The sequence below is a fragment of the Paramisgurnus dabryanus genome, chromosome 11 (assembly GCF_030506205.2).
Source record: "Paramisgurnus dabryanus chromosome 11, PD_genome_1.1, whole genome shotgun sequence".
Taxonomy (NCBI): Eukaryota; Metazoa; Chordata; class Actinopteri; order Cypriniformes; family Cobitidae; genus Paramisgurnus; species Paramisgurnus dabryanus.
This window is the reverse complement of record NC_133347.1, coordinates 3,675,106-3,694,931: the sequence shown is the minus strand read 5'-3', so window position 1 is coordinate 3,694,931 and position 19,826 is coordinate 3,675,106. Positions and strand designations below refer to the sequence as shown.

Below are 19,826 nucleotides of genomic sequence, written 5' to 3'. Positions count from 1 at the left end.
ATCTCAGTTATGTGTGTCAGCGAGGTCTTAAAGGATGTTGAGCGTCTGTGGCACGCAACTTTACTACCACTTACTGTAAATAATTTGGACTCGTCTGCGCTCAGTTTGTAAAGACACAACGGAAGCATCTCTGCAAATATGCAACTCTCTTTTAAGGAAATATCCCTTTATAGTCTATGGGGGCAGTTTCTCGGAAAGTTAGGACTAGGCCTGAGTTATATTAGGACATTTAAGTAGTTTTTACAAACATAACCTACAAAAAAACTAAATAAGGGTGTGCATCTTGAGACAAAACAATGGCACTGATATATGTTAGATTTCATTGCTAAAAATTTTATTTTGTGTATTTGGTATAATACAATGTGTTCATGTGGTTTATGGTTCAAACACACATTATTTTTCACCTGCCGCACATTTTTGTAGCTCCAGATATCCTTGCCTTTTTTCAAACGCTTTGAACTCATTGATTTGAAAAGCTCTGTGTCCTTTATTTGGCCAGCTAATCTGTAAATTGTGATTGCAGGAAATGTGACGCTCCTTACCATGTTTGAAAGATTCGGTCACAATGCAATACTAATGCTGTGTTCACACCAGCCGCGGTAGAGGCATCAAGCGCAAGTGATTTCAATGTTAAGTCAATGTGAAGACGGGTTGACGCGTGTCTGCGCGAATTTGCAGCTGACGCCCGAGTTAAAAAATGTGAACTTTGGCATATTTTCGTGCCGCGTTAACCAATCAGGAGCCTGCTTACTGCTGTGGCGGCAGCCCAGCCCGGAGTCACTTATTCAACATGGAGGATCGCTTAATATTGTCCGTGAGCAGTCACCCGTAGCTATACGACACAAGTTTATTTCTATAGAGACAGGAATAAAAAGGACCTCACTTGGAAGAGTGTCAGTGAGGACATCGGGCAACCTGGTAAGTTGTAAATACACATTTCACTTTTGAGTCACGTGACGCTTATTGACCCGTGGCATTTTTTTTACTATTTTCCCCCTATATTAAGGTGACCAAATACAAACCGGTAACTCTCTCGATGAATGCACGATCAACATCAGCCATCTTGCAAACAGACAACCGCATAGCACTTGCCCCTCCCACAAGAAGCGGATTTCGCCTCTGACGCGCGTCAAATGCTTGCTTTTCCGCGCGAATGCATTCAAACTGTTCAAGCGGCAAACTAGGAGCGGTAGACGCGATTTTGACGCCTCAAACGTGGCTGGTGTGAACCCACGGTTACAGGAGTTAACTTACAGGCTGTGAGTCAAAGCGGGAGGAATTATAATAATGTCGGCATTTACTACATCATAACTCCTAGGAAGTAAACTGTTGCTTACAATCTGTGTAATCCAAGAAAAGAGATTATGTTGAAGATGATAACTCGCGTCATTGTTTACTTTGGGGTTTGTACCTTTTGCATATCATTAACGTACTAATACACACTTACTAGGGTTGTGACAATTAATCGGGCAAATGCGCGTTTTCTCAATGAATGAATTTGAATGAATTACGGTGAAATGCCGCCACATTCAAAAGCCAGGGGGCGCTTTCGTGCAGAAACTCCATTTGTGCCACAGAAGAAGTATCATTACAAACATTATTCCAGGAAATGTCTACAGGAATATTTATATCGCTGTTCTTCAGATTGTTTCAGGTATTTTCTTGATAATAGAGAATATTTTGAATGATTGTGTTTGACGAGTGTTGCTTTCTTAAATTCTCGTTATAAACGAGTCAAACTCGTATTGATTTTAGATTGATAAGGACTTCCTACTGATCACGGAGCCATAGTACATGCACAAGCTGTGCATGAAACACTGAATCGGAGCCTTAAGATTCAGAATCGATTTTTAGACAGGTCTTTTCAGTGGGAACGCGATGCATCGATGCACATCCTTAACACTTACACACCAAAGGAAATCGGACAATAGGTGCTCTTTAAGATATTTTAGTGCAATTTAAATTAAGACAGCTCAAACATGCATTTTAGTCTGGGACTAGGATAAGCCATGTCTGGGAGACCATCCTATATAGTCTATAGATACTGTTTATACAGTGTTACAGTTAAAACAAAAGAAAAAATGTTTTGCCAGCTATTAAAGTCTTTGTAAAGTTATTTCAGAAAATTGTTTCTACACACATTATAATTGTTACAATTGTATTGCTGTAACATGTTACAAAGACTGTGAACTATGTGGTATAAATTGTGGAGTTGCACAGTTTTCCCACATTTCTGAGTTATTTGGGAAGGGCTAAAACGGTGGCTCGATGACACACTTGAGCCTCCAAGCGTGGCACTGGGCCTAACACAATCGCGAGCATTTATTCAGGTTGTAGCGGTATGTGAAAGTCAGTGTTGGGGAAAGTTACTTTTAAAAGTAATGCATTACAATATGAAGTAACTCCCCAAAAAAGTAACTAATTACGTTAATTAGTTCCTTTTCATGGAAAGTAATGCTTATGTTACATTTTAGTTACTTTTGCGTTACTTTTTCTTGGCTGAGGCTTGATCGCTTTCAGGCCTTGCAGGTGTTTTTTATGACTGAAAAGTATTTCATCACAAAAATGTCGAGCTCTGGCCTGCCATCTCAGTTTCTGACTCAAACTGTTCCCACACAGGCGTGTACGCATAGAGTGCATAATGCGACTACGTTTAGTTTAATTCACTACATAATTTTTTTTATCTAATTAATTAAACTAAAAAAGTAACTTGCATTCCTTTTAAAATATGAATGTGTACATTTAAAAAGAAATGCTTTACTTTACTCGTTAATTCAGAAAAGTAATATTATTACATAATGCATGTTACCTGTAATGCATTACCCCAACATTGGTGAAAGTTAAGAGAGACCCTGCAGCTTTCCTGCGAGGGGGCGTGGTTTCAGCGCAGACAGTGGACACGCCCCCTCGCAGAAAAGCTGCAGAGGGCGAGATGATTCTAAGCACCTATAGCGTTTGAGAATCCTGCATGTTTTTGATAAAAAAAATTTTTATATATTTGGTGTGTTTTTTATCATTAGAAATTTGGCTGGGTGTTTAACATCATATTTTTCTGTGGTGTCACAAACTGAGAACACATTTAATATCCAACTTTAGACGGAATTTAAAATGCGTCACCTCCAAAAAACGTCCGTATGACCTATGCATTGCATTGCACATTTTAAGATTTCTTTCTTTAAAAACGTTGTATCAAAAATAAAAACACTTTTAGTCAGATTCGTGCAGTCGTGCATAAATGACCCATTTTAAAACAGTAATATTTGGATTATACCGAACGCTATCTTGTTTGCGTGCATAATCTTTTTCCGATTGAGTTTAATGTGCTGTGGAATCAGACATGTCGCTATTGAATGTAAATATGACCAAACATATGAAAGTTGTTATAAATTAATGACTTTTTTTATGTGCCCTGATTTCGTCACATTGATATGAGGGATTTCTTATTCTTTCCCCAGTTAAACCCCCAAATTGTCTTTTGCTCCCATTTCAGCACTTCTGATACAATCGTGCCGCAATGTGCTCTTTGTAATTGAATCTCTTTTGATTTATGACAATGCTTCCGGGGTCTCCTTGTGCACTGTAGGTTTGGGTAATAAAAAACGGTGTTTTAGTATGAGGGGCTCTCGGTGCAATAACATCCGTTTCCAAGTAATTGAGAGTTTTCAGGGATCAAATATGTTCTCATGTTACACTGCTATGTTGTTTGCATCTGTTGTCAAACCTGTTTTGCCACATTAATGATATTGAGGTGAGCTCTCTCTCTCCCTCATTCCCTCTTTTTTCCCTCTCTTTCTCTCTCTCTCTCTCTCCATCTCATTCTTTCACTGTGTATGTTGCCTCAGGCTTTGGTAAGTCTACTGAGGGTCACAGTGAACACTATAGAGTTTTGGGATCTGTTTTCAAATATCAGTCTTTTATCCTTTTTTAACCAACTACAGTGCGATAGCAAGAAAGTGTGTGAGGGGGTCTGTCCTTCATTTTGACCCCGACAGGATCAGACTAAGATAACATCTTTAACAACATCATAGCCTATATGTTATATAAACTGTAAGTGATTTTTCTTGTTTGCTTGTAAAACAATAAATCAATCTGCCAGTTCCTTAGGACGAAACGCACGTATATGTATAAGTTGCAGTGTTTGAGTTTTGCTAAATTTATCTTATTTGAATTCTTTTAGATATTTCAACTGATAAACTGCTTATTTTAAATATATACCCTATCACGGTGCTAGTCAACTGGCAGCACGCGGGCCAAATCCGGCCCTCCAATTATCCTTATCTGGCCTGCCGGTCATCTTTGTCCAATTTAAAATCAGTGTGGTTACTTTTACCTTTTCACTGCACATGACAAATGACAGAAAAACGGAAGAGAGACAGAAATGGGCTGCGTGGGGTGCCAACCATCTGCAGGTGTTTAATTATCGAATCCAATTTGAGCTTTGGATGCATTAAAAAAAGTAAACTTGTGCGACACAGCAGCTGGAAGTGATGCATTTTAGTGTGTCCCAAACAAAACACTGTGTGCAAGGTGAAAATGATTAATCCTTTTTTGTTTAACTTTATCAGTAATAATTGAATCTTTTAAAAACGATTGATTACTGATAAGTTAATTATTAAATATAAATATATTTGTAGATTAAAGGCTCTTGCACTGGAATGAGCTCACGATTACACTGAAATTTCATTGCGACTGCCACTAGGGGGCGAACTCTGACTGTCGTGTATGGATGTAGTGTACAATTGAAAGGCGGTTTAGCCTATATATCTTTAAAATATTAAAAAATGAAACATGAAGTGCAATGTTCGTCATTAGGAGAAGACTGACTATATGTTGTGAATACTTGAAATGTAACGATTTATGAAAATTAAACCGTTATAAACAAGATAAGTTTAAGGGCTCAACATGTGTTGACTATTTACACTTGCACTTTTTAGCAAAAGTTCATAGTTGAACTATTAAAATTTGGTTCTTGCAATGTTAAATTTCAATTGTTTTTAAAATATTAAAAAGGAAATTTGAGTTATCAGTAATTAAAAGGCAAAATACTGGATACAAGAAGTGTGCATCTTTTTTTAAATAATTTTTTCATTTATGACCTATGACAAAAAGTAACAATAACAACATAAGTTGTAACATATAATAATATATATATAATAGGTAAAAGTAAAGAATATATAAACGGTAAAAGGTTTTGCACCCACTCGCATTGTCCAACCTGATGGAGAATTTGTACGTATTTTACGTGATGGCTAACTTGCATCAATTTGTATGAAACGAGTCATACAAAACATACGATTGAAAGAAAAAGTTATGATACCCAACCCCTAACTCACTCCCCCACCAAACCCAACATCACTGGGATGAAAGCAGATCGTACCAAAATGTATGAATTTAAACGTACAAATTCTTTGCAAATAAGGCAACTCGTAAAACATGTGCAGATTGCCATGAGATTGTGTTGGAAAATCTAGTTTAAATAGTCATTATAGTCACGCGTATAAATCCATCTTTTTCAGAAAACTATAGCGTTTCACACATAGTAGCCAAATTTATTCCTTTTTAGTCCCATTAACTGCTGCTTTTCTCCTACTGTTCAAATTTGCTACAACACATCAATTATTCATATATTCAATTCATAGTCAATTAACGTTTGCCAACCGCTGTGACGAAGCGTTCCAAAGAGGACACTGTAAATCACATGTGAGGTGCAGAAAACTTGTTTCTCGTACGCCGTCGCCTCAGGGACTTCTGGGTAAAAACATGCAAACCGAGTCGAAACATTCAGAGATCCGGCAACAACTTATTATTCTGCTCAGAGCGGGCGAAAGAGAGAGAGATATTTGGCTCGTCGTGTAAAAAGGCAGAAGGAGGTCAGCAGTCACGTCCAGCCACAGAAGCACCATTCAGGCCCTGATGAGAGTCGTCCAACACGCGGGGAGGTCACAGCGCTTCCGTTAACATACACACTGTCATCTTTATCAACTCGTGCTTTGATATTGTAATAGGCATGCGGTTTAAGCATTTAAACGGCTTCTTGTGACTGGACTGTTCTGTGTCGAGTGATGGAAAGAAAGTGGAGCGAGTGAGGAATGTGGAGTGAATTTGGGGTGCCATTAATTGAGTTTTGGGCACTGCTGTGGCACAGGCGTGCATACAGTATATATTTTTATTTTGTGCATTCTTATTTTGTTCAAAAAAAATTTTTTGGCACTCAGTCTTTGTGTTTTATTGTCAAGCTTTGTTTGGCAGGTGGGTGGCTTGCTTTCATTTTTTTTCCATTTTAACCGCAGGTTTTGCAAGTGCAACACTGGCGATGGCTGAACTTCTTCAGTGAGTCATTTAGCATCACCATGAAAACCTCAAAGTTCAAAACTTGCTGATGGCATCCTTTATTTTCAGCTGCAGAAAAATAGGTGTCTGACCTGTTTTTTTTTAATACTAATGCTCATGAAGGAATAGCAATCCAAGTGACAATACTGTCAAATCATATCTCATAACAAAACCTTATGCACAAATTTTACATTTTGAATAAACTATATGAAGCTCAAGTAAGAACAATAACAGTGGTACATTATCATAGTCATAAAAGCAAGCTATGATTTTGCGTATGGTCTTCTGGGGTCTCATTTATAAAACTGTGCGTAGGATCCTTACTAAAAGTCTACGTATACGCACAAAAGGCAAAAATGGCATACGCCAAAAAATATTAAGACTTATAAAACAAAGCAATGTTCCTTTTATAAATCACAGATCACCTGCAAGTGTGCGTACATGAATCATCCTCAGATCCCACCCTGCAAGCCCGTTATCCTCAAGTTAGTTTTTTTTATAGATCACAACCTTTGCATGGGAACTGGTGTATGCAAGTTTCCAACCCTGTTTTGTGTGTATGCACGCTTTATAAATGAGACCCCAGGTCTTTTCGATACTTGAGGGAATATAAATCTCAATGTTGAAAAATGACAGCTTTGTCGAGTTACAGTAGTTTAAAGGTTAGTTGCGTCAGTGGTAAAACCCACAGGTGACAACGACATAATAAGTGTGAGTAACTGATGACAGAATTACTGTAAGTCACACTTTCAATACATTAGATCGCCCTTATGTCTACTAGGGCTGTCAAAATCATTAAATAATCGTCTCATTGCGATTGTTTGACCTCCTCGCGATGATTTCAGATCACCTCAATGATTGCACATCTCTCTAAAAAACACAAGGGGGAGCTGCAGTGCCTGTATAGACGAGACAGTATCAGATTACTTTTAAATATGTGTTATGTGTATTAATATTTACTGCCAGGTAAACCTTGCAAAATATTTTATTTAAATAATCACAACAATGTGTGAAAATTATTTCATAAACAATGTATGAGAATTAAATGTCAAAGCAATAAAACAGGCAATTAATCGTCACAATTTATTAGACAATTAACCACCATCCAAATTTCATAATCGTGTCAGCCCTAGTGTCTACTACTCGTGTTTCCTTTATTTCTGGAGTATCTGTATTCCTGTTGGCCTTTCAGTTTTAAATGCTCTCCCCGTTGACCATAACCATCTGAATAATATTGATTATTGCTTTTAGGCAGCCCTAACAGCTTTGCCCTCTGTTCCGGAATATTAATGCTCTCTGGATATGTATTGATGTCTTATCCAGTGTGTGCTTGTGTGTGTGTGTGTGTGTGTGTGTGTGTGTGTGTGTGTGTGTGTGTGTGCGTGCATTGGATGCATTCTTCTCCGAGTGTGTGCGCTCCATTCACTGGTTGTCTTTGTGTGTATGTGGTAGTGAAGAGCCAGTTTGAGTCCTTTTAACAAATCAGCATTGTTCTGTTGTCGGCCCAGTCCTTGGCTCCAGGAGTGTAAACAGACAACTGTTGGGCACTCGGTTTGCTGCCAAAACTTCTTATGCGAACATACGCTCCTAGCCCATTCCTCCAAACACGGCCCTCCACAGTCGGAATGCGTCGCTATTTCTAATTCCGTTCCTTTGTCACGCAGAAGCGTTTTATTCAAAAGCGATTGTAATTAAATGAGAGCCAATTCTCACATCTATTGCTCCCATGTCTCCTCGCATCTCCACCCACCTCACCTCCCCCTCGCTTCATTATTTCAGGGATGCGTCCATTTTTGTTCCACCTGCCAATAATAGTTTCCACCCACCGTCGCGCAGATTTCCCCCCAATTACGGCATGTCACCCTTTTTTACCCTGCAGCCCCCTCCCTCCGTGGCCATTCATTACACTTGCTGTCGCTCGGTCTGCATCACTTTCTGTCTCTTTCTGGTCACTCTGTCCGTCTTATTCGCAGTCTGGTGCCTCCAGTACTGCGTCTTTGTGTGCTGGATTAATATTTTATGAGCTTCTTGATGACGGGTGTTCACTGCTGGGCAAACAGCCCCAGCTGAGCCCCCCTAGACTCCCCGCATGCCTGCTCATCAGTAAACCCGCTAGGGAACCCTTCTCTCTCATCTCTCTCTTCCCTTCACTGGCTCTCTCTCTTTCTATCGCTTTCTTCTCAGGCACTATACTAAATACAATGAGCCATCTTCGTTTCTTTGCTGTGTCAAGAAGCAGCCTCTTTTAGCTTTTGTTACGGGACTCTCCATTGGATTTTTTGGGGCCCCAAACTGATCGCAGCTCCAGAAATAAGTTTGTAGAAAGGTGTGCATATGTTGCACTAATGACTGTGCTTAAAACACGTCCTTTTTAAATAAACTCGCAGGTTGACACACCGTGGGAAATGTCACAGGAGGGTGACATGTGACAAATGAAGCCCAGCGGATGGCGAAGAATCTATTAAAGGAGGTGCGTTTGAGATCTGCATTTGTTTCAGTTGGTATTGTGAGAAGTTGACAGTGTTGGTGTCAAAGCCCCGGTGCAGCTGAAACACGCGGGTGACAAACCCCATCTGCTCCCTCCAGCTGCGGTGAACAGAGGCGTGTCTCACCCTCCCACCCTTATACCCCCGAAATTCACCTAAGATTTGGCTTTAAATGTCTTTAAATTTGCGCCTGGGAGTGGACATTAAATATCCTCACAGCCAGGTTAAATTTAAATTTAGATACCAAAATAATGGCATACCAAATAATAGCCAACATCATTTATATTTTGTATATTAAAGGATTAGTCCATTTTTTTTTTTAAACAGATAATTTACTCACCACCATGTCATCCAAAATGTTGATGTCTGTCTTTGTTCAGTCAAGAAGAAATTATGTTTTTTGAGGAAAACATTCCAGGATTTTAATGGACTTTAATGGACCCCAACACGTAGTTTAAAATTCATTAAAAAATGCAGTTTCAACAGAGTTTCAAAGGACTCTAAGCGATCCCAAACGAGGCATAAGGGTCTTATCTAGCGAAACGATTGTCATTTTTGACAAGAAAAATAAAAAATATGCACTATTAACCACAACTTTTCATCTATATCCGGTCATGTGATGCACAAGCGCGACCTCACGTAATTGCGTAATGTCGTGGAACGTCACGTGTTACATATGAAACGCACATTTGCGGACCATTTAAAACAATAAACTGACACAAAAAATTAATTAGTATCATTACACATACAGCAACGTCGGAATGGTCCTCTTTCTCCACACTTGTAAACACTGTGGCGTAGTTTCGCATACGTCCTCCGTGACCTCTTCACGTAATGACGTATTGTGCATCACATGACCGGAGATAGACGAGAAGTTGTGGTTTAAAAGTGCATATTTTTAATTTTTCTTGTCAAAAATGGCAATCGTTTCGCTAGATAATACCCTTATGCCTCGTTTAGGATCGTTTAGAGTCCTTTGAAACTGCAATTTTAAACTGCATTAAATCTGTTACGTGTTGGGGTCCATTAAAGTTCATTAAAATGAAAAAAATCCTGCAATGTTTTCCTCAAAAAACATAAATTCTTCCAGACTGAACAAAGAAAGACATCAACATTTTGGATGACATGTTGGTGAATAAATCATCTGGAATGTTTTTTTGGTTTTTTTTTTAAGAAAATTGACTAATCCTTTAATGTTGGGTAACAGGTGCATGCCCTTCATTTTGTGTGATTGAGCAATTGAATAGCATTATAGGAACTATTTTATTATTTAAAGGTGCTCTAAGCGAATTGAAGCGTTTTAGACCATAAAACATTTTTTGTTACATACCGGAAACATCTCCTCACTATCTGCTTGCTGCCTGTCCGCTGATCAAACTGTAAAAAAACGCGATCTCTGTAGACAGCCCAGGCTTCACAAACGGCAATATCAACAAATGGCCAAACCTAGCTCACAAAACAAAACGAAGTATTCCAGCCAATAAACGACAAGAAGGATTTGGGGGTGGGGGTTGGGCGCGTTCATGAAAGCACGGAAGGGAGGGGGAGGGGGAGGAGTTAGCTACGCTCCGTCTGTTTGAAAACAGATTCAAACGTCAACAATAACTAACGTCTCGCAGATTCGCTTAGAGAGCCTTTAAATGGCAAAAATTGTATTTTTGATGAAATGCAACGTGAATGATCATTTTATAAATCTTATTAGTACAAAAAAGTCAAATTAAGTTATTTATAAATAAACATTATTTGTGAATAATGCTGTGACTTTTTTATTAATTTGTGCATGTTTAATAAGATTATGCCCACAAAAGTTAAATGCACACAAAAGTCTAAACACACAATTTAGAAAATATTATATTGTTATTACTATGTGCACAAGTTTCATTTTAACTAAAAGTACTAATTTTAGTCATTTGGTTAACTTAAACATCACGCCCTCTCTCCAAAACCCCGCCCGCCTGCATTCAACAAGCTAAATGATTGACAGGCATTGAGCGCGTATGATTGGATACGTACGTTTTATTAAAAGGTCGAGGCGCTTCCCTAAACAGTTTACAGAGCCCTAACATTGGCGTGGTTTCTCACAACACTTATCTTAGTGATATCTGCCAAGTATTAGAGCCATTTTACAAGTGCCAAAACGAAGGCAAAATTATTTTATTCACCTGTAGTTTCTCCCCTCAAGTAAGACGAAGCCACGCCCTCTCCACCAGCGCTCCATTGAAACCGCTTCCTGACGTGTTGGGAAAGCCCCGCCCACTCCCCCACAGACGCTTTCAGCTTCTCGTGCGAGTCTGAAGCGCTTCGCAACAATAATGTAACACACGCGTAATGGGATTTACCGGCTTCACTTTCAAACGCTTTTGCTGTTGTTGTTAAAAATAACACGAGTTTCGTTCTGACTTCAAAGGAGATGAAACGCATTGCCTCTGATTGAAGTGAGTAAAATAATCCGCTGGGTAATTTTGTTCTGTGTTTTTTTTTGTTTGCTAGCTCTTAATTGTGTTGCTTATGCGTTTCAGATATATACCGACCACGTTCTGTTTCTGCTTTTTATTTATAAATAATTGCTTTAAAAGTTAAAAAGTTGAAGAATAGCATTGTTCTGCGTGATTTCTTTAGGATTGTTGTATTAACTTGAGAGGAAGTGTATGTAGGGAAGTTGCTAAATGATCTCGAGTTGATCAAATATTAATGTCAGTGATAGTGGATTATAGTATTGTTATTATTTAATGACTATCATTTAGCTTCATACTTTCCGTCAGAGCACTAAACAGTTTATCTTTGTCTTCTGCACGTTGTTCAGCATGCTATGTTCTTTCTTTATGTTTTAAAATCTTTTTAAATGTTTTACTGCAGACCTCTATGAATATTTATTGATTTTTGCATTCAGTTTTAATGTACTGACAAGCTTCCTGCAATATACAAAAGCAAAATGTTTTTCATCTTTATTCAGTTATATGTGGTTGAGGTGTGGTTTACAAACTAGCTGAGAATCATTAAACTAAACTAATTGCATCTCTTTGCCTTTGTTTATAACAATAACCAGGTGTTATTTGTCTATACATGTTCTATATACATAACATCAGATAAATATCATTAGACAGATGTGCATGAAGTTTCCAAGCAAAGTCTCAAGACTCTTAATTAGTCTAAGATGACTAGTCGGAGACCACCAAATGACACAGTAACCTGTTGTGGAGTGTATCTAATGTATTCAGACTTAATTGGAAGATAACTACATGCTTAATCACACATTTACTCAGTGGTTATCCAGGCTTTGTATCAGCAGCTTGTGGTTATTGTATCGCTCCCACTGGGAGGTGTGACGTGCCGCTCCCTCTGGGAGGTGTGACGTGCCGCTCCAGAAGTCACAATTGGGATTGTTTTTTCACCGAGCTTTACCAAGTTTCAGACCCGCAGCAATGAAATCTGAACTCTCTCGGTTTCTTTTCACGCACGCACGGTCTCCACACCCCCTCTTGTTATGACTCCATTGTCTCTCCTCTAAACGCCTCCTCCCTCCCGCTCCCTCAGGAGAGGTGGGTTTTCACCTTGCGCTTAGCATATGGGGTGTGTAATTTGCTGCTTTTTGTGCTTTTCGGTATTGTCTCAGGCACCCGGTGCCCACAAAGAAGTTTAGTGCTTAATTCGAAAACGCACTTGTTGTGCATATTTTCACATCTTCAAAGGCAACCCTTATCCAGTAAAGTGGCTTGTAAACACATCGGGGAACCTTCATTCAAAGCTATTACGGTCCCCAGCCGGGCAGACGAAAACATACAGCTGTTTTTGTTGTTTGCAGCTACTAAAACAGCTATTAAATAGGGTGTGCAATGTAAGAAGTAGTCGGCAGCTCCCTTCCTGTCATTTTCACTGGCGTGAGAGTGTTTATCTGCCAGCATCACGTAATTAATGTTGCATTTTTATGCACGCAGATGCTTGTCAAGGTGGTGATGAAAGCAGTAGGGCCGTTTGCGTCTGGTAGTGTGAAAATTAGAGCTGAAGGTGAAACCTAATAATCATCATCATACGGTTGATGGTTCCAGAACTGTTTTTAAAATTCACAGAGTGTAGATGCACTTCTCGCACTTATCCAGCTTATGAATATAGATGTGAACCTCACTAACCCACCAGAACTGTTGAATTCAATCACCGTAAAAATTGAAATGCCGCTTTTTTTATCCAAAGCTATACTGTGATTGCTTTCCGAAAGTAGCCCGTGTTGTTTTCTCGTAAACTCTTCCTGTGATGAATGCTGTGCTTTAACATCATTATATCTCCCATTGTGGCCATTATGCCTCATTACCATGAAAATAAGATGTCATCATATTTGTTTGTTTGGAGAGGTGATAATTACAGGGAGTCGAAGATGATTGGTCGCCTTACTCACTTCGTTTGTCTGCATCCGTGTTTTTTTTCCTCCACCAGAAATTCCTTCAGGACCCGAACAGCGCACCACAGCACCCCGCTAACCTCCACTCACTGGCAGACTATCCTTGCCGAAACGCCCCGATGATATCAGATATCGAGCGTGTGTGAAAAATGTGCGAAATATTCATGAGCTCAGTTGGAGAGTATAAAGAAGAGATGAAGAGGTGGTTTTGGAGGACAGATTGCCACAGAGAGATAAAGATAGTTTAGATGTCGTGGAGAGAGCGAGATGGAACGAAAATGAAGATTGACTAAATGCAAAACCCAGATTGTTCGGTAAAATATTAGAAATCTGAGTATCGTACAACTGTCGGCAATAAAATATGTAAGAGATTACATTGCTAATCGCTGTATTTTATCACACTCCCGTTCTCTCAGGCTTTCCGTTTATCAAATAGCTAGGTGCTTTTTTCTTTTTTTCTTTCAATTTTCCTACCTTCTCTGTCTACCCACACTCCTCTGTTCCCATATTTCCCAAAGTATCACCCCCCCATTTGGGCGTAGAGTATGGAAATGAGAGCTTGCCCCCCTTTTTGCACACATAGGTGGTGATTAACCACTGCACACCCCAGGCATGCTCTCTCTCTCTCTCTCTCTCTCTCTCTCTCTCTCTCTCTCTCTCTCTCTCTCTCATACTCACACATTGACACTTTCATGCCTTGGATCAAAGAGACTTGTAAATTCCTAGTCACTCTCACTTTTAGTTCGCATTCAAAGAGCCAATGCGGGCGCTATAATAATAAGCAGCGTCTCCGCAGCATGCCCATCTCAGTGAGATGGTGATATGAATTGCAAGATGCTTTGTCTGTCTACCAGGTTTATTTTTATTTTTTTCATTTTCCTCACCTTGACACCTGCCTTAGCGTGGTGAGTCTGAGAGTTGCCCGCTTTAAGTAACATAAAAAAGCGATTGTAAAAGTCTTGCATTGAAAGTTCACACCTTAAACCTATGAGATTGTGACCGCAGTTAGCCAATAACGTCCTGTCGTGACTTGATTGGGTTTTTGTAAGATTGGAGTAATTAGCATTCATTATTCACAAATCTGCTGGCACATGCAATATTGTAAAGTACATCACCATTACATTGCATCTAAGCATTGCAGATCAAAGCTTTTAAACAAAGGATGCATATCTTTGTCTTGTCTCCGGCTTTGTTTCCAGTCAAATTCCTCAGCATGACATCTGCTTTAGCATGGCATTATCTCTCTGTCCCCGCTCAATTCGATGACCCACCCGCGTTGCCCTCTGTGTGCGGCATGAACTGACACAAATGGGATGCGGACGTCTTGGCCTCACGAGAAATGGACTGCAATCGAGCAAAAATGTCATGAGTGGCTTTTTTCCATCAGGCAACAATGAAGTAATTTAGCATTCATAAATCTACAATCTGCTGGCACGTGCAGAATTTGACAGTGAAGCTCCGTTAGACGTAACGGTATGAGCAAATATGCAATACTCGAGAGGACAAAGGTAAGAATAAAACTTATTGATTGCCCCCATCTCATTGTCTATGGCCCAATTTAGACTCCCTAAAAATTGTAACCGTATCAGTTCATGCACTCTGCTTTAAATTAGTAGTGACGTTTTGTCAAATCCATAGTGAAAGCTTGCCAGGACGATTCCTTCCTCTGATAATGCAAACATACAGCATGGCTGCATGGGTGGGGTTCACATGTCTCCCCCCATGGAGAAGTCAGGGTCTCCAAAGCGTATAAAGCACAGAGATTCGTTTTCTACTTCGCATCTGAATGCACTGGCTAGGTGCTTTGTGCGATGTCCTTCAATTTTTGCATGCCTTTATATGAATGTCTGTCTGAAAGCATGTGTGTGTCTGAGCAAGCTTTGTGTCTGCTATCGTGTTTAGTGTGCCATTAAATGGCGTAGTCAAGAATTAGACACGCATACACGCTATAATTGCTGGTGTGTGTCTTTCTGGGGTAATGAATGCTGAGTGAACTTGGCAACTTAACGACTATGTGCTTTTCTAATATGCTGCTGTCTAGCACAGGAAGTTTATGGAGATTAAACAGGAAGATGCAGGCGGACTGAAGAGATGGGCGGCACAGGCGCTCTCAGTCAGGGTCATAGGTCCACACGCAGTGGAAAGGATTTTGCCTCGATCAGTAGCGATGAACTCTGTTAGCGCCATTACTTACTCTAAAAACCTGATATTAGCCGCATACGTTCACTATTATAGCTATTGGTTGGGTTTTCCAATAGTATTCCGCAAAATCAACTTCCATTTGCATCCCTCCCTTTGTCAGATCCCAGTTCTTTGTGTGTATGTGCAAGGAAGAGCTCGTCTCCAATATATATTCGGCTCTTTTTCCATTTCTTTGCACAAAGGCGGTAGCTTCTTCTCTCTCTTCAATGGAGACTGTGTTCTCTCTCTCCCAAGATCCCCGAAACGTTTATTACAATTTAAGTGAAAAAATGGAGATGAATGCTGATGCTGCAAAAGCTCGACCTAAATTCAAGCTGTGAAATTGCATGTTTTGACAGTATGAGAGACCTCCAGCCGACTCGATTGTAACGCACTTTTGTTCTGCTCTCTTCTTACCCTGTCTACTGCTGTTGGGAGTATCTGTGTAGGAAAGACAGCGCATGGGGTGCATTTTCAACTTTTGCTATCCGCCCCGATACAGTTTGGCATCCTCTATTCGTTTTTTTTCATCCTGATCTGGTGGTAAACGCCCTTCTCTTGACTAGGGCTGCCTGATATTGAAGGGAAAATGCGATGTGCGCCATGCGATAACTAGAGATGCACCGATTTCGGTTTCCGGTTTTTCTGTAGGCGTGACCTGCTGATTCCGATTTTATTTCTAAGAATTCTAATTGACGGCATATAGGGTACAAACAAAAATCCACTTTATTTTTATAAAAAATGAAAAAAATAATTACGACGAAAATAATTAAACATTTCACTTTCACCCAAATGTGCATCTATTTACACAACATGCAAGACTTTACCTAAGTTATGTACTGGACAGAAAGTTTAACTCCCGCTGTGGATGCGCACCATCATAACAGCACGTCCAGTCAAAGCACGAATATTCATCAATAAGCAGCTTAAAATCTTTTGCTTTCATTTTAGCGATTTAGCTGTGTCGTGCTCTCACCTCTTTTCAGTCAAGATGTAATGTTGTTGTCACGTTTCCAGGTACGGAAATTAAATTAATGCTGCTGTTGGATAACAGTCGGGTGCAGCTTCCACTGTGAGTAGGGCTGTGTATCGCCAACAATTCCCCGATACGATACGTATCCCGATACAAGGGTCCTGATACGATGCGCATCACGATACAAGACTATTTTGAATTACATTTTTGTTCAGAATTTAGTAACATTATTATTATTATTATTATTTGTTTATTGTACATTGAATAAGCCGTTTTGTAACAGTTGTGTTTTGTTTATTAGCTATTAGAAATATTTAAAATCCCAGAGTTAGTACTTAACTTATGGTTTTTTTAAAGCAGTTTTACAAAGATGGTGCCTTACTCTTGTCTCTCATTATTCTACATCTAAGAATATATCTATAAACATGCAGTCAGACTTAATACTATTTAATAGAAATCAGATTATTAATGTGACAGTTATAGTTTGAAGTAGCTCTGTATCTCTTCTCTAGACGTACACTTTTCACATGCAAATCTTTGTCGTGTTTCTTCTCAAATGCGTTAGTACTGTTTTATAAGAGCATGGCTAATAAAGCACTTTGCAGTAGTATAGGCTAAGATATCTGCGCTTTCATACTGAACTCATTGACTTTAATGCGCGCGCACGCGAGAGAGAGCGCGAGTATGCGGCTCACTATGCAGACACGTGTGCCAGCGAGACAGACACGCAAAGTGAAAGTATACCCCGCCACCTTTAACTCTACATACTCCGCGGGACACATGCGTCCTTTCCATATGGATCACGGATCAACAGCAATTCGTCACGTTACTTTCAAAAGTACATCCGAATCGTTACGGAAGGTGCTGTATCGATGCGCGCATCGTCAGGCGCCCATGACGATGTATCGTCGTATCGATATTTTGAACACAGCACTAACTGTGAGTGTGCGTTGTTGTTTGCGCCACTGGCAACAAAAGGACCGGCTCGAAATCGGAATGTCGTGAGACTGACAAGCCGATTATCGGTCCGTCTGAAAATGCGTAAAATCTGCCAATTCTGGTCTCTGGCCGGTTGATGGTTGCCACTCTAGTGATAATTTGCTAAATGATGGGATATGCAATACAATAATGCTTTGTTTGTTAAATCAACTTAAATAATAATTAAAAATGGAATGTGGTTTCACAGTCTCTCTGTTATCTGCATCGACCTAAAACTTATGTTACATAACCTTTTAAAAATATATATTTTTAAATAATTTAGTTATTGCAAACCATTGCGATATGTGTATTGCAGGGCTGCATAATAAATCGCATGTGATTGTCACGCACATCTCGTCAGTAATCGGTTCCTTGATTAGTAATAAATCGCCATCACCTGCTTTCAGATGAAGCGGGATTTACTACACAGAGCCGTAGTTCACTGACAAGAGGGGCAATTTTGCATTAATTATCACGGACATATCGCATGCGATATGGCCCAGCTTGTCACTGAACTACGGCTGTGTGTAGTAAATGCTGCTCCATCTGAAAACAGGCGATGGCGATTTATTACTAATCAAGGAACCGGCATTACTGACGAGATGCGCATGATATCGCATGAGATTTATCGTGCTGCCCTAGTGTATTGCGATATGCACATTTGGGGTGCTTCTGGTAAATATTTTAGCCCTACTCTTGACTTAAATCGGTGAGAAGATAGCAGCCACATTAGGATTTATTTACTTGAAACTTACACTGCGGCCGAAACCGTAGTAGTAGGCAAAAAGCAATAGGCAATAGTATAGGCGAATAGTAGGGCTGCACGGTGTTGAGCAAATATGCAATATTCGGCTGTTGCGATAATGATATGACTTGCGCTATATATCGCTTTCCTGGAGAGATGCTATTTTTATTAGCTATTTTTTTTTTAATCATTTAGATATGTCATTATCATTCTGAAATAAACAGGTAATACATATTCTTCTGATGTAATTACATCTTATTCAGGTAAAAAAAGCTATTTTCAGGCACAAGTTCGTTGATGTCATTGTTTCAGCCGCTAGGTTTACCATTGCCCCTGCAGTTTAGCCAAAAGTAAAATGGTATAAGACCTATTTGTCGGTTATATAGTAAGGTCTTTTCTTATTGGTCTAAGTTGGACAGTCTAAGCATACAACACACAAATGATAGACATGTAAAATAAATTTAAGTTATCAAAACCAATGTTGGGGGTAACGCATTACAAGTAACGTGCATTACGTAATAATATTATTTTCTGAAGTAACGAGTAAAGTAACACATTACTTTTTAAATGTACACATTAATATTTGAGTTACTTTTTCAAAAAGTAATCCAAGTTACTTTTTTAGTTTAATTAATTTGATTAAAAAATTATTAATTAAACTAAACATAGTCAGATTTTGCACTCTATACGTACACGCCTGTGTGCAAACAGTTTGAGTCAGACAGTTTGAGCTCGACATTTTTGTGATGAAATATGCAATTTCTGAATGCAGAACTTTTCAGTAATAAAAACACCTGCAAGCCCTGAAAGAGATCAAGCCTCAGCCCGGATAAAGTAAGGCAAAGGTAACTAAAAAGTAACGCAAGCATTACTTTCCATGAAAAGTAACTAAGTAACGCAATTAGTTACTTTTTTGGGAGTAACTTAATATTGTAATGCATTACTTTTAAAAGTAACTTTCCCCAACAATGATCACAACTCTTTGCGAAATAGATATCGCTTATACTGTTATCACGATAATGATAGTTTATCGCTTAATATTGTGCAGCCCTAGCGAATAGTATGTCCGAATTCATAGTATTTCAAAAACAGTAGGCGAAAAGATCCTGAAGTGTTCATTCGATGGACACTTTATCCCGTAAGCCCCCTGGAGAGGAGTTATCTAACGAAGAAGAAGAAGAGGCGTTGTTTTATTCAAAAATGTCCAAAAGCGATAACGCAGCTCTATTCAAATGAAAATACATATATTAAACATTTATAATAGTAAAGTTTTTTTGCACCCTTGCTTTGACTCTTGTGCTAGTGTACCTTTTACTTTTTACATTTTATGTATTTGAAAAACCCAAAATAACTTTCAGTGCATTCAATGTGTACATTTTTTAGTACTTGTATCACCATTTAAATCAAACCCAAGATGACCTTTGTGCTGTTAGCATAGTGCTGTGCCAGTTGAGCTACAGTTGAGCTTTCAAAACCATATGTAAATATCCTCTTGTGGTTGGCAAACCTCCTTATCGTGGTGCAATTCGACATCTTACATGACCTGATTTTCCAGCTTAATTTCAATAAAATTAATTTCCTTAACTTTGTTCACTTTAGTTTGAATTTGTTCACATAGTAGCGTACATCAAACTCTTTAGTTTTTTATGAGATGATCAAAGGAAATTAAATATTTCATGAAATTACCTCTTTCAAAGCATTTGCTGACTTTGTAAAGTCCATCATTAAAGAGTTTCTTCC

General features: G+C 39.1%; 1 protein-coding gene across 4 annotated transcripts in view; it reads left to right on the top strand.

The window, feature by feature from the left end:
* plxnb3 (plexin B3) overlaps positions 1-19,826 on the top strand; it is an 82,467-nt gene that overhangs the window by 16,070 nt on the left and 46,571 nt on the right. For 2 of the 4 annotated variants that reach the window (XM_065270236.2, XM_065270234.2), the window contains exon 1: positions 11,096-11,251. The exons of the other annotated variants lie outside the window; for them this stretch is intronic. The gene's annotated coding sequence lies outside the window, so the exon portion shown is untranslated. Of the gene's footprint in view, positions 1-11,095; positions 11,252-19,826 lie in introns of those variants that run through there. 4 annotated transcript variants of the gene reach the window in all.